The sequence below is a fragment of the Halichoerus grypus genome, chromosome 4, assembly GCF_964656455.1.
Source record: "Halichoerus grypus chromosome 4, mHalGry1.hap1.1, whole genome shotgun sequence".
NCBI lineage: Eukaryota > Metazoa > Chordata > Mammalia > Carnivora > Phocidae > Halichoerus > Halichoerus grypus.
This window is the reverse complement of record NC_135715.1, coordinates 157282840-157296172: the sequence shown is the minus strand read 5'-3', so window position 1 is coordinate 157296172 and position 13333 is coordinate 157282840. Positions and strand designations below refer to the sequence as shown.

The following is a 13333-nucleotide window of genomic DNA, read 5'->3' as shown; positions in this document are numbered from 1 at the left end:
CATTCCTCCACAAGGAAAATCATAATTCTTTTGACCTTTCTATTGGTTTTAGTTTATTGCCTTTTCCCTTTGGAGTTAATTGACTTTAATAAATTCTTTAATCCTTATATCAAACATTGATTTCTATTTAATCTTTCGTTGTAACTGTGTATATTTTATGTGTGTTTTCAAAATTCTATGTCTAAAGTTTATTTCTAACATGTCTTTATCCAAACAACCTCTGCAATATTTAGATGCCAAAATGGCAGAGAACATCATAGGGTGTTTGGTGACCGCAATCTATAAAAGGAGCTAGTAAAGGAGGTAAGACAAGGAGAGAAAAGGGCTTTATAAAATTTTATCCAAAGGTCAGAATTTTAACTTATACCTCTCTTATAAACTACTCTTTCAAAATATATCAATCATTTCAATAGTGTTTTTGAATATAAGAAAGAGAGAGAGAAACTTCTGACTTGATCTCTGTGGTTATGGAAAAGGCGTTGTGGATGCGCTGCCTTCACAAAGTCAGAAGCATGAACAGTAATCTTCTTGGCTCTAAAGAACACTCCCCAGCTGCACATTTATAGACTTCCATGAACTCACTGAAAGTGGGTTCAGGGATCCATTAGGCATTTTATCTTATTATCCCTTGCTAACACTACTTTTAAAAGAGCCAAAGAAAGAAATCTTTTGGAAGACCACGTCCTGTCCATTTATATCCTGGAAGGGATCCTAACAAAAAACCACCTGCTGGCAAGCCAAACCACTTATCTTGAGATAAGAGAAGGAACCATAAACACATCCATTTTAAAGTATTCATCTTTTAACTATAGGCCACTAATATTGAATGACAGCTGCCATAAACTCTAATTGGCTAAGGAGCATTAGAGCCAAAATACTCTCATATTTGCCTTACAGATTTCTGGAAGCATGTCACAGCAAGTATCCTTGCAGCTATAACCATTTTAACCCAGCTTACTCTTCCAGGAAGTTTATTTTAGACTCTGAAATTTAAATACTGTACTCAAAAAAAAAAAAAGCATAAAGACTTTACAAAATCATTATATAATGCAGGTTATGGGACAATGTATAAAATAAAGAAAAACTGAACCTTCCTCCTACACCTAGATTTTAAGCCATTCAGCAGGCCCAGTTCCATTGGTTTCCATCAATCATTATCCATGACGATAACGAACCAGAACAAATAGGCAATCCACCAACTACCCTCATTTTGCCCAAACATCAGAGTCTTTTCCTAACCAATCTACCTAAAGGTTTGCAATTAATCTTTTTATTCTCCTTCCTACCAGCTATGGAGGAATTAATATATAAAGGGACACAGAGATCACATGAGAGGCAAAAATAAAAGGAGGAGAAAAAGAGGGCAACTTAGATAATTCTCCAACTGGATAATGAGCTCCTGAATAATTGAGAATCAGCTAAGAAATGGTGCCCACCCCATTCACTGAATTTTTTAAAAGTTCTCTTTTAAGTCAAGGGCAAGCACTTTAAAGAGCTAGTAACTGTTCCACTCATAAGTGCTTTGTTCCTAGGAGCAGGTACTTTAAAATATTTTCTTTATTAATTTTTCTCTTTTTAGAGATTGATCCTAAGCCTCACCAAAGGAGAAGGAGAAAACAAAACAAAACTAGCAGATCTGAGCAAATCAGGATAGCTTCCCTAGTAGTTGGGATTTTCCTTTCTTTTAATACAGCAAAATGCTTAAAATGCTGTCTTCTATCTCTTCACCATTCCGAACCCCATCTCCTCACCCCACTTTTAATATTAACTCAAGGCCACAGTCTCTATGCTTCACTCCAAATCCCTGCAGTGCCTGGAACAGTGTCTTTTTTTTTTTTTTTCGTGGAACAGTGTCTTAATCGTAGTAGGTGACTAAGGAATAGTTCTTGAATTAAACTATATTAGAAACACCTTTCTGTTACACACACACACACACACACACACTAGTGAGTTATCAAGAAAGCCAAAGTATCTAGAAAGGGAGAATAACTGTGCCTGGTGTGGCAGAGAGATGTCTCAACATAACAATTCCTAAACCATCACAGGCTAAAGAAAATACCCAAGTTCTCAGCACAACCCCCTTCCACAGGACCAGAGCACTGAAACTAGCCACATCTCATCAGATTGTGACTCTGTGTAATGAGTTACTGTTGAAGGGCCCTGCAGTCAATATGAGTAGCAATGGTCAGAGAGAGAAAGTATGGGGAGGCTCCTAGAAGCCTAAAACAAAGAAATTTGGAAATATTTTGGATCCTTTAGTCAGACATGTCTTACTCATTCACCATTCAAGAGAATTTATTCTAAAATAGCCCAGTTTTGCTCCATGAAGGGTGTTTAACAGTCTAGCCCTAAACAAAATTGGGAATATACATGTCAAGTGACCTGAGCCCTGTAGTTTCAGTAACTTCTCCGAACATCTTTAACTTCTCCATTTCCCCTGCCTTGTTAAACTGACCTTGTAGTAATAGAAACATTCAACAAAGAATTTTACCATAGTCGTTTATACTTCACAGTGGCTTTAAACATGGGAATAAAGGGCTCTGTCCCATGGTAAAAAGATCGGTTGGTGAGTTGGTTGGTTTGTTAGTTGGTAGGTAGGTTAGTTGGAGAAGGGCAAGAAGTCCATTCTAATACTCCTGAAATCATACTCTATAAGGCCATCTCTAAACAGCAAGACAAACTTCACCAGGACCATTTGTGTAAAGGTACTGGTAGCTTCTGACATGAAAGGAAAAAAAAAATGGGTGGAATTTGGGTGGAGAGATTAGTAACGTCATTTGGGACTAGCCTTATAAGCTGCTGAGCCTTATAAGCAACAGCTGAGCCCCCTGTAATTCTAGTCCAGGTTAATGACTTTATCCTCTTTTAAAAAATAAAATATCCTCTGAGTAGTATAAATTACAGCAACTATTCCAGAATGCTGCTCTGCAGTGAGTGGGGCAACAGGGAAGAATAGAATGAAAATGACTTCCACAGGCCTGATCTAAACACTGTTATAGGGACAATGAGAGCCTGGGCTTGGCTGCCGGCAATAGACACTGCCTAGTCTATAACTTTCCTTCTGAGACACCACCCACTTTCATTTACCTGTCAAGGTGGCTCTTATTTTCAATACAGTCAGAATCTATCCATGTGAAATTTCAGAGAGCAAGCACAGAATGTGACTTAGCCCTAACCCCTCACTTACCTTCCCTGCCAATCTCCAGCCAACCTGTCCCTCATAACCCTGATGTCCATAACATCTGCTCTCTCAGACCTTTGATACGGAATAAAGAGTGAATATCATAAAGAGTAATTTTCTACATTATTCAGCAGACTATCTCTATAGAAAAGGAGATAATAGAAAATAAAATAAACGAAATAAACCCTTTCCAGATAGAATAAAAAAACTTTGAAAAACTTTGAAGGACTTCACCCATCCTTCTCCTTATGTAAGAATTTCTGTGAGTTACAAATGCAATTAATAAAACTGCAAACGCCCCTCAAGATGTGTCCGGGTAGTGCAAAAATGGTTCTCTAAAAATTATGGAGGCAGATGACCTACTAGATTACAGAATTCAGAAATTTCAATGTCCGTACTTTGTAGCTCGGCAGGCCTGGCTACTGATACAAACAGCTGTTTGATACAAATTGATAAACTACAGATCTAGAACATTCATCACTTTTCTTAAGCTCGCAAGGAGATGAAAAGTATCAAAGCATAAAGCATAGTAGGAAAAGAAAGTCTCTTTACACAATAAACTATTAGGAAGGAAAATAAAAGACTCAGTTATTTCATTTTATTTTTAACCCCTTAATTTTTCACACAAAGTCATTAAATGTAAAAGAATCCAAACACATCTTTTTCTCAAGATACTGTACTAAATGGCTCAACTGCGGTTTAGTTTATTTTTTTTTTTTTAAAGATTTTATTTATTTATTTGAGAGAGAGAGAGAGACAGCGAGAGAGGGAACACAAGCAGGGGGGAGAGGGAGAAGCAGGCTTCCCGCGGAGCAGGGAGCCCGATGCGGGGCTCGATCCCAGGACCCTGAGATCATGACCTGAGCCGAAGGCAGACGCTTAACGACTGAGCCACCCAGGCGCCCCTACGGTTTAGTTTAGTCACAGAGTTTTCATGTGTTCGATTTTGTGAAGAACACATCTGTTGGAGTCGTGTTTCTAACAACCAAAATTGTATGGTTTTTTGAACAAAGTAGTAATTGAAGATTCTCCTTGACTGATTATTTTCAAAATCATCTCTTTAAAATGGGAGGTTGGGATATGTGGTAAGTCTTATATGCTAAAAGGCCACTATCTTCTCTTTATAAAGGCGTGATCTAGTTATAAGAACCCAAGTGGCACATACTCCTTTTCAGACTACTTTCAATTACTTTTACTGCTTTTACCTAAAGCAGCAGTAATGAATTTTTCTTTATTCTAGAAGTTCTATGACTAGTAGTCATTTGCACAAATTACTGCACACTCTTCCATGCAGATTCACCCCCTGGGGATGACTTCCTCTTCTCTCTTACTCAATGAGACATGTTTATTACAGGACAAAAATAGCAACAAAATAACTTCAGGCAATAAGTTTGATTCAGTAAATGGACTGGCATTAGGTATATTGTTTTCTCTTTTCTCCATTATTCTGTAGCCTCACATGATCGACTAGAGAAAGGATGAAAGATGATACAAATCAAAGAATGAGAAACAAAGATGGAAAAAGCACACAGAAAAAGTACTCTGTACCATTTATTTTGCTAGTTACCTAGGCACTGTTTTTACCTTTTCCATAGTTTTTTGTGAGAATTTCCATCTGCCCAGAATCCAAATGCATAGCTTTCCCATCCTCTACTCCAGAATCAAAATGTATAAAATGCGCAGCCTTTGATTATTCCTATAAAATATCCTTCAATCACTCACATCCCTTCTACCTAAACTTCTGAAGCTCCTGAAAGCTGACAAGATTAAGAGAAGGAATTTTTGCTGAAGATCCCAATGAGTCACTGTGAGTCACAGAAATGGCCCAGGCCACTCCTGCTAGTCTGCTAATAACAGAGGTGCATCATTTCCAAGTGAAAAACGGGGGCCTTCCTGGCCACAGAACCAAGAGTGAAAGAGGGACATCTCCATCCACTGTAGAGGAACATACTGCCTCATCACCTGGAAGTGGGGCTGTGTCCCCTTGGAGTGCTCATAAGACCACTAATACAAATGTATAAAACTAAAAGGAGGGAAGTGTGTATAATAAATGTCACTCTGGCACAAATGAAGCCAGAAAATGACTGACCTAGAAACTTTTCCTTTGTTTATTCATGAATCTAATTTTAAAACTAACAATTAAGATGAAAAATAAACATTAGCGATTACAGTATCTCATTTAGTTACTTGACACATGCCCATGCTACAATGTTCTCATTCCAGAAAAGTTAAAATTAAAGAAAAGCATTAAGAAAAAACATCACCAAAGGGAAAAGATATCATCTAAATATATTAAGACAGGGGCACCTGGGTGGCTCAGTTGTTAGGCGTCTGCCTTTGGCTCAGGTCATGATCCCAGGGTCCTGGGATCGAGCCATGCATCGGGCTCCCTGCTCCGCGGGAAGCCTGCTTCTCCCTCTCCCACTTCCCCTGCTTGTGTTCCCTCTCTCGCTGTGTCTCTCTCTGTCATATAAATAAATAAATAAAATCTTTAAATATATTAAGACATGACTACGGACATGCTGGTATATTTTTCTCCAGATATTTTTCTAGGTATATTTATTTTTATGTTATTGTGCCCAGATGTGTACATAATTGTGGATCCTTTATTTCATTTACTGTTGTAACATCTAAGCTATTAACAACTCTTTATAAATATTATGTTCATGAATGAATTTAATCTTGAAATTAAGCAAAAGTAGAGACAGTGACTCATCAGTGATTTAACACACATGCAAAAAAGAAAGTTCAAAGATACATTTCCATCATTAACACTTCATCGTATTGTGTCCATAAACAGTTTTCAAACTGTAGGATCTAGTGTAATTTAAGAGAGAAAAAGAGAGTTCCCTATCAGTGCTTAACAACTTTCAAAAAATAATCCATTTCAGAAATCTTCAGAGCTAAAAACCATACCAGTGACAACAATGTTAGCCTGGATCCACTCAGAACATCTTAAGTATTTATCCAAAACATATCTCAAGCATCAGCTAGTATCTATCTCGCTTCTTTAAAAATCTAATGGGGTCAAGAGAATTTTGTATCAGAAACTGCCTGGAAACTCCTAACACCTCTTTACAGTTAAGGCTTAATACCAAATAAACAACATTTACTTGCTTAATGTCATTGAGTACAGAGCCAGGGAGATTTAACCTTGACAGTTAAGCCATTTGTGCTGAATGATAATGTAAATTAGAAAAAATCGCTTGTTCAAAATGAACTAATATATCATTCAGCATATTTACTGAACACTGCTAAAGGAAAAACTGACACTTGTATGAAAGAAAGGTTCTGAATCTGTATATCTTTAGCTGAAATATATGCACATAATAACTAGATGCAGATATAGACCAATACACCAATTCAAAAAAATCTCATACCATCAATTGGTATGAATGACCTTTGGTTCCAAATTTAAGCTTAATAGTCTGTGCATTTCTCAAAAAAATAGGTCCTTTTATGTGCTTTTCCTAAAAGAGAAAAAAACTACACCTTATTTGTTTATTAATTTTCATAATAGCTTGCCATAACTTCACTAATGCTGATTATAAGTATTGGTTTGGGTTACTATTCCCGACAAACTGCACAACCTTAAAATTTTCCATAATACACACAGATGTTGGTACTCAAATTATTTTGTCTTAGAAACAGAACTATACGACCTATGCCCTGGGAAAAACATTAATATTTCACCCACACACATTTGAATCAGAAGTCTGACACATGAAGAAAGATGTCTACTGAGAATCCTCCCCTCAAATAGTCCTTCCAAATGAGCCAGAGAAGTTTCTAAATCTAGAAACAGTGTAGCTGTTTCTCCAGAATTTTTGTAAAGACGCTCTCCAAGTTGACTTACATACTATTTGGATGTTTGCCTTAAAAAAGCTAATTTTGTTCATTACAATGCTCCTTTTGGCCTTCTACCTTTCTTCTTTGTCTTATCAGCATTAGCAAAAGGCAGAAGGTTACCCTCAGAATGAGAGTGCCAGGACATACCAGCAAATTAATATTGAAATCTCAAAGACAAGAGACACACAGGAGAAGATGAATACCCTGGGGAGGGGCTAACTGCCGCTGGAGCACCAAGGTGAGCTTAGGTGATAAATGGAGTCAGAATTAAATAACATTGAATTATACACACAGAAAGCCATTCCCCTTTCGGTTCATTGTCAATCCTGATTACATCATGGAGAACATCTAAGTTTGGTGCCAGTTTTTAACACCACTCTAACAGTAGCTGTGATAGATTAAAGATGATTTGCCATTTTTTGCCTTGAATCTGGACTGGCCTTAGTGACTCCTTAACCAACAGAAAGTGACGAAGGTGTTATGGGACTTCAGAGACTAGGTCATAAGAAGCCCCAGAGTGTTCACCTAGACCTCTTTGGACACTTACTCTTGGAACCCAGCTGCCATGTGTGAGAAGGACACACCACATAAAGAAGCAATGGGTAAGTGTTGCAGTAAACAGTCCCAGAAGAAGTCTCAGGAAACAGGTGACATCTATCGCCCAGCTGAATGAGAGAGCCATTATGACATCCAGCCCAATCAGCTGCTGATTGAAACTGCATGAGAGACCACTAAATGAGAACAATCAGATGACCCAAGTCAACCCACAAAACCATGAGTGGTAGTAATAAAATGTTACTTTAAGCCATTAAATTTGGGGTGGTTTGTTTTGCAGTAACTGATACCCAGAATACTTCCTGTTCTTCTTTTTCAATGAAAAGAGAATAAACTCAGGTTTAGCAACTGCCACAGGCCAATAGTAGAAAATATAAAAAGACCGTTTTCTTTTAATCTCATTTACATTTATGGTAATTGATAGTGAGGTTTTTTTTATGGTAATGATTAGAAAGAGAAACTTCATATGAATATATTTAGGTTAGACAAATTTTTAAGATATCAAGTTAATTATAATTTGAGTTTGAAAGCTTATAACAAAATATGTGATTGTGAATGGCTGACATTTGGCAAACATTACACAGAGATGAAGAATGTTAACATGGGAAGGTCCTAAAAGAAGAAACTAGGATCAGAAAACAGAAATCTGTTATTTTGTTTAGGAAAGGTAAAATAGCAGTGCAAGTTCCAGAAGTGGGTTCAGCCTGTGCCTGACATGTTCTGAATCTCCCTATTCAGACGCCACCACTTATTCCTGAGTTTTTATTGCAGGATCGAGGGCAACTCTGACCTCTCCCACACGGGTTGTTTGGGGGCTCCATAGCATTGCTGCCCTGATACTGTTTAGTCTATGTAAGGTTTTAGAAGTTAAAAAAAAAATCACAAAATGCCCATGGAAGTTTGACAAGTTATTTGCTGACATGTTGTGAACAGGAAGTTCACACATGTTGTAAAGCAGCAAAAAAGGATCCATAAAGATGAAAGAGAAAACAGGATTCATGAAGATGAGAGAGAAAGCAAAGGCAAACCAAAAGCTGTAACAGGCAGACAACACAGTTTGAATACAATGAAAGACGACCTTCAAAATAAGATTGACTTTGATTCAGAACATGTTTGGAATACAGAAGGAAAGAAGATGGATGTGCTATGAAAGAAACAACTTTAAATATTATACTTAAGAGCCTTTGAGACTGAGCAGAAAAATCAGGTCATTGGTTAGAAGATAAATCAAAATGAGGAGAGACTAATGGCAAAGGTGTGGGAAAGGTTCGGCAGGAGGTTTTGCAGGCACAGAGGAGGTCTCAGAGAGTGGGTGAGTGAGAGAATGAATGACAGAGTGAATGAGTGAATGGAAAAAATTGTAACTTCAGTAGAACTAGTAGACCATTACCATTAGTGATGGATGTCCTTGGGCTTTTGTAGTTACCAAAAGAGCCAATGATTTCCTCTATAAAAAATACACACTTGAGGAGTGCCTGGGTGGCTCAGTCAGTTAAGGGTCTGCCTTTGGCTCAAGTCATCGTCTCAGGGTCCTGGGATGGAGCCCTGAGTCAGACTCCCTGCTCAACGGGAAATCTGCTTCTCCCTCTCCCTCTCCTCCACCTCCACCCCCGCTCATGCGTGCTCTCTCTCTCTCTCTCAAATAAATAAATAAAATCTTTAAAAAAATACATACTTGAAAGATGTGGGTACAGACTCTCCTTGGCTGTGAGCGGCTACAACACATCAGCCTTGCATTCTCAATGTCATATTTACAATTTGACAGAATTATAAATCAACCCACTGTAGAACTTAAGGTCCATTCCCAAATACTGGAAACTGAAAATTTAAATCTGGGAAAGCCAAGAGTCTACTGTATTCACTTGGGAAGAAGTTTCCTCCCAGAAGCTATACACTGATGACTGATTAAGCAATCCACTGGCTAGAACTTAGCTACCCCACCCGAAATTCAAGCTAACTAATTTTTTTTATCCAACTGATTTTTAAAACTTCCCCCAACATACTTGTATAGCATATAAACAAATCCTTCACAACTCTGAAAATTTTATTTTATATTTTTTACTTTATCATTCAAATATTTGCAGATTTTTTTCTAAATGCTTAAATGTTTTCAGTGTGAGAAACTGCATGTGTTGTTCATAATTTCCTAGCCAGTACATTCATAAATTCATTTTTTATGAATTATTCAGATTATTAAGAATTACATCACTATTCACAAAAGTCTATCAAGAAAAATCAAGAGGGATTCTTAATCTTTTTATTTATAAGCCGCTTTTCCACCTTAAAAATAGCTGTTTTATGCTACGTCTCAGGATGGCCTACAGCTGTAATTTATTCAACAAATTGGTAGGAAAACCAGAGCTAGAAATTTATATTCCCTTCACTTTATTCTATGTTCAATTCTAGATCGTCCCCAATTATTATGGAAACCCTAAATGTTTAATCTGTAAGTGCTCAGAATTTTCAGTCAACCACTTAGGTCCTCAGAATATGAATATTTTTCTACTTATGACCCACAAAATGAGAAGCGTATTTGACTGAGCTGCCGCCTACCCCGTGGTGACAGTCAGATCGGCATAGTACTTGACAGTGTGGCTCTGGAATCAGTCTCAGCTCTCTGGGTCCTGCAGTAAACAGCGCAAGCCCTCTGTGCTTCAGTTTCCTTGTCTGTAAAGTGTTGACAATGCTCATGGGTTTGTTGGGAGAACTAAAGTGACATGTGTCACATATTTCATATAATGCATGGCCAAGTAAGTACTGTATACATTTTAGCTGCTACTCTTATTGTTGTTGTTATTAGAATTTACCAAGACCAAAATCAAATCTATAAGGTGAATTTTTCAGAGCTCCCTTCACTGTCAATACCAATGAAGATTCACCTGAAAAGATCTTTGTAATATAACTGCTTTCAATTCCCAGCAATTAAGAATTTATCCATCATCTTGCACTTGATATCTCTATCAGTGCCCAGAATTCTGTATAGAGGGTGCTTTCCTTAAACAACACAGCCCAAATGCAAAGAGAAAAAATTACAGAAACATAAAATATAGAGATAATAATGCAAGATTGCATAACTCTTAAATTATAAAATAACAACTTCAACATCTGTAGAAATTCTAAGATCAGTGTTGACCAGAGAAGTCAGTTGATATTTTGGAAAAGATACACAATTTCTATTAGACCTTAACTTCCAAGAAGTGCATTTCATGTGGAGAAACAGTATTATCAAAAAGTGGGAACAAGAGTGGAGCATGCATAAAAATTAAGTGACAAAAATGGAGAGATCTTGGTTGGTAAGTACAGGTATGTTTCTCCAAGCATAAGCTAAAGGAATATTTGTTTGTTTATTTATTAAAATTCTACTTATATTTTTCTTTTCAACTTCTACCTGTTTAAATTGCGTTTATCAGAAGCTTACATCTGTAAGAATTAAATATGAGTACCTTTTCTCCATGCCAATATTGATAATCAAGGCCATTCTTAACACATCTAAAAGCTTTTTGCCCCCCCAAATTTTGAAAAGGACCCCAATTACTAAAGGTGCCTCTTATTTTTTGTATTTCATAGGTTCCATGCTATTATAACACTCAACAAAAGTTAGATGCCTAACATAATCTGAGTGTCCCCCTAAAATTCATATGTGGAAACCTAACACCCAATGTGATGGTATTTGTAGGGTGTGCCTTCAGGATTCATTTAAGTCATGAGGGCAAAGTCCTCATGAATGGGATTATTGCCCTTATAAAAAGGGGCCCCAAAGAGCTCCCTCACCCCTTTGCCCTGTGACATTATAGTAAGAAGACAGCTTTCTATGAACCAGGAAGCTGCCTTTCACCAGGCATCAAATCTACCCACACCTTGATCTTGGATTTCCTAGCTTCCAGAACTGTGAGAAGTAAACTACTGTTGTTTGTAAGCCACCTAGTTTATGGTATTCTCTTATAGCCACCCAAATGGACTAAGACACTTGCTATTGTTCAATATAAACCAACTTTTCAGAAGAAATATAATCACTAGATACCAAAAACATATATATACCTTCAATTTCATTTCTATATCCTTTTTCATTAGGCTGGGAAATTAAACTGCTCATAAATCAAAACACAAAGGGCTTACACGCTTTAGTTTGCAATGAACATTAAATTGGCTTGCAAATAATGTTGGATATTCTTCCATTTTTGGAAAATGGCTGCAAGAAATTTATAGAAAATATGCCAACTCATTCCACTCTTAGAGATATATATTCTTCTAGAGAGCACAAGACAATAGCAGGCGTATCTTTTTATACCATATTTTGTCCATAATAACTGCAATAATTTGAATATGCATGACCTATGTGAGCAGCCTTAGATACTTTATCATGTTTTATTGTATATTTATTCTATTTTATAATCATTTCATTAATTTCAATTACTTCACTTAGCAGAAATGTTACAATAAAGTGTAGCAGTCATTTGGTTGATAATTTTTCAAAAGATAAGGATACTACTTCAGGAGCTAGAAAAAGAATAATAATTTCCAATTCCAAGAAAGAAATCTCAGTCTTCCTCAGGTGCTCTGTCCTGTCTGTAACTGATGTAGCACCTCATACTAAAGTGTGGTATCCAATTCCCTCATGTTTCACAAACCACTCAACATAAAAAGCACTAGCAGGAAAGATGACACCAGTGAGCCTCCCAGGGAGCATTCTGAGACAGTCAGTGGAAAAGTTGTCTCTACAACACTACCCCATAGGAATAGCTGTACTATTCTCAACAACATTGTACTTAATATATTACATTCAGTGGTATAATTTGAGAGACCAATAACAAATTTTGAGTTACAGAACCAAAAATACCAAAGGATAAACAAGAACCCAGTTGTTATTAACTTTGTGTCAAAGGATAGCATATATTAAATTAATCATCACAATGATCTTACATCATAGACATTATTATCCTCATTTTACACATGAAAAATTAAAACAGAGAGAGGTTAAGCTAGTAAATGGTGTGGCCAAGATTCAAACCTAAGCAATCTAACTTAAAAACTTGTAATTTTCTTCTAGTGACTTAACATAATGACAGTTCTTTTCTCATTCATGCTGTAGTCTAATACAGGTCATCAAGGAGGCTCTGCTCTTCACAATCACTCAGAGAATTAGGCATACAGAAGGTATAAAGAGGGGCGCCTGAGTGGCTCAGTTGATTAAGTGTCTGACTCTTGATTTTCGGCTCACGTCATAATCTCATTGTTCATGAGATAGAGCCCTAAGTCAGGCTCAGCACTGGGTGTAGAGCCTGCTTAAGATTCTCTCTCTCCTTCTCCCTCTGCCCCTCCCACCCCCGTATGCACTCTCTCTCTTAAAAAAAAAAAAAAAGAATACAGAAAATGACACATATTTCCTCACTAATGAAAGCAGGAAAAGGAAATGTACAAATCTTACACCAGCTCTTAAAACTTCCTCCAGGAAGGAACATAAATCATTTCCTTTCTCATTTCATTGGTCATCACAAGTCACGTGGCTATGCCAAACTTCAAAAGAGATGGGAAATTTAATCTGACCATGTGCCAAAAAGGCAGAGAGCCAAAATATTTTGGAACAGAACTAATGACAACCATAAAGGGAGTCAATGAACAAAGGTCTCAAAGACAAAGGGAACAACATTAGAATTGGCAAGAAGGTGGAACCTCCAAGAATAACCTCAATATTTTTGAGTTATGTTGAAATACCATTATGGCAAATGGTATATAGGATAAATGCACCAT

At 37.0% G+C, this 13333-nt stretch overlaps 1 protein-coding gene across 1 annotated transcript in view; it reads right to left on the bottom strand.

Moving 5' to 3' along the window:
• Positions 1–13333, bottom strand: part of PLCL1 (phospholipase C like 1 (inactive)) — a 336573-nt gene that overhangs the window by 207691 nt on the left and 115549 nt on the right. The window lies entirely within an intron of this gene.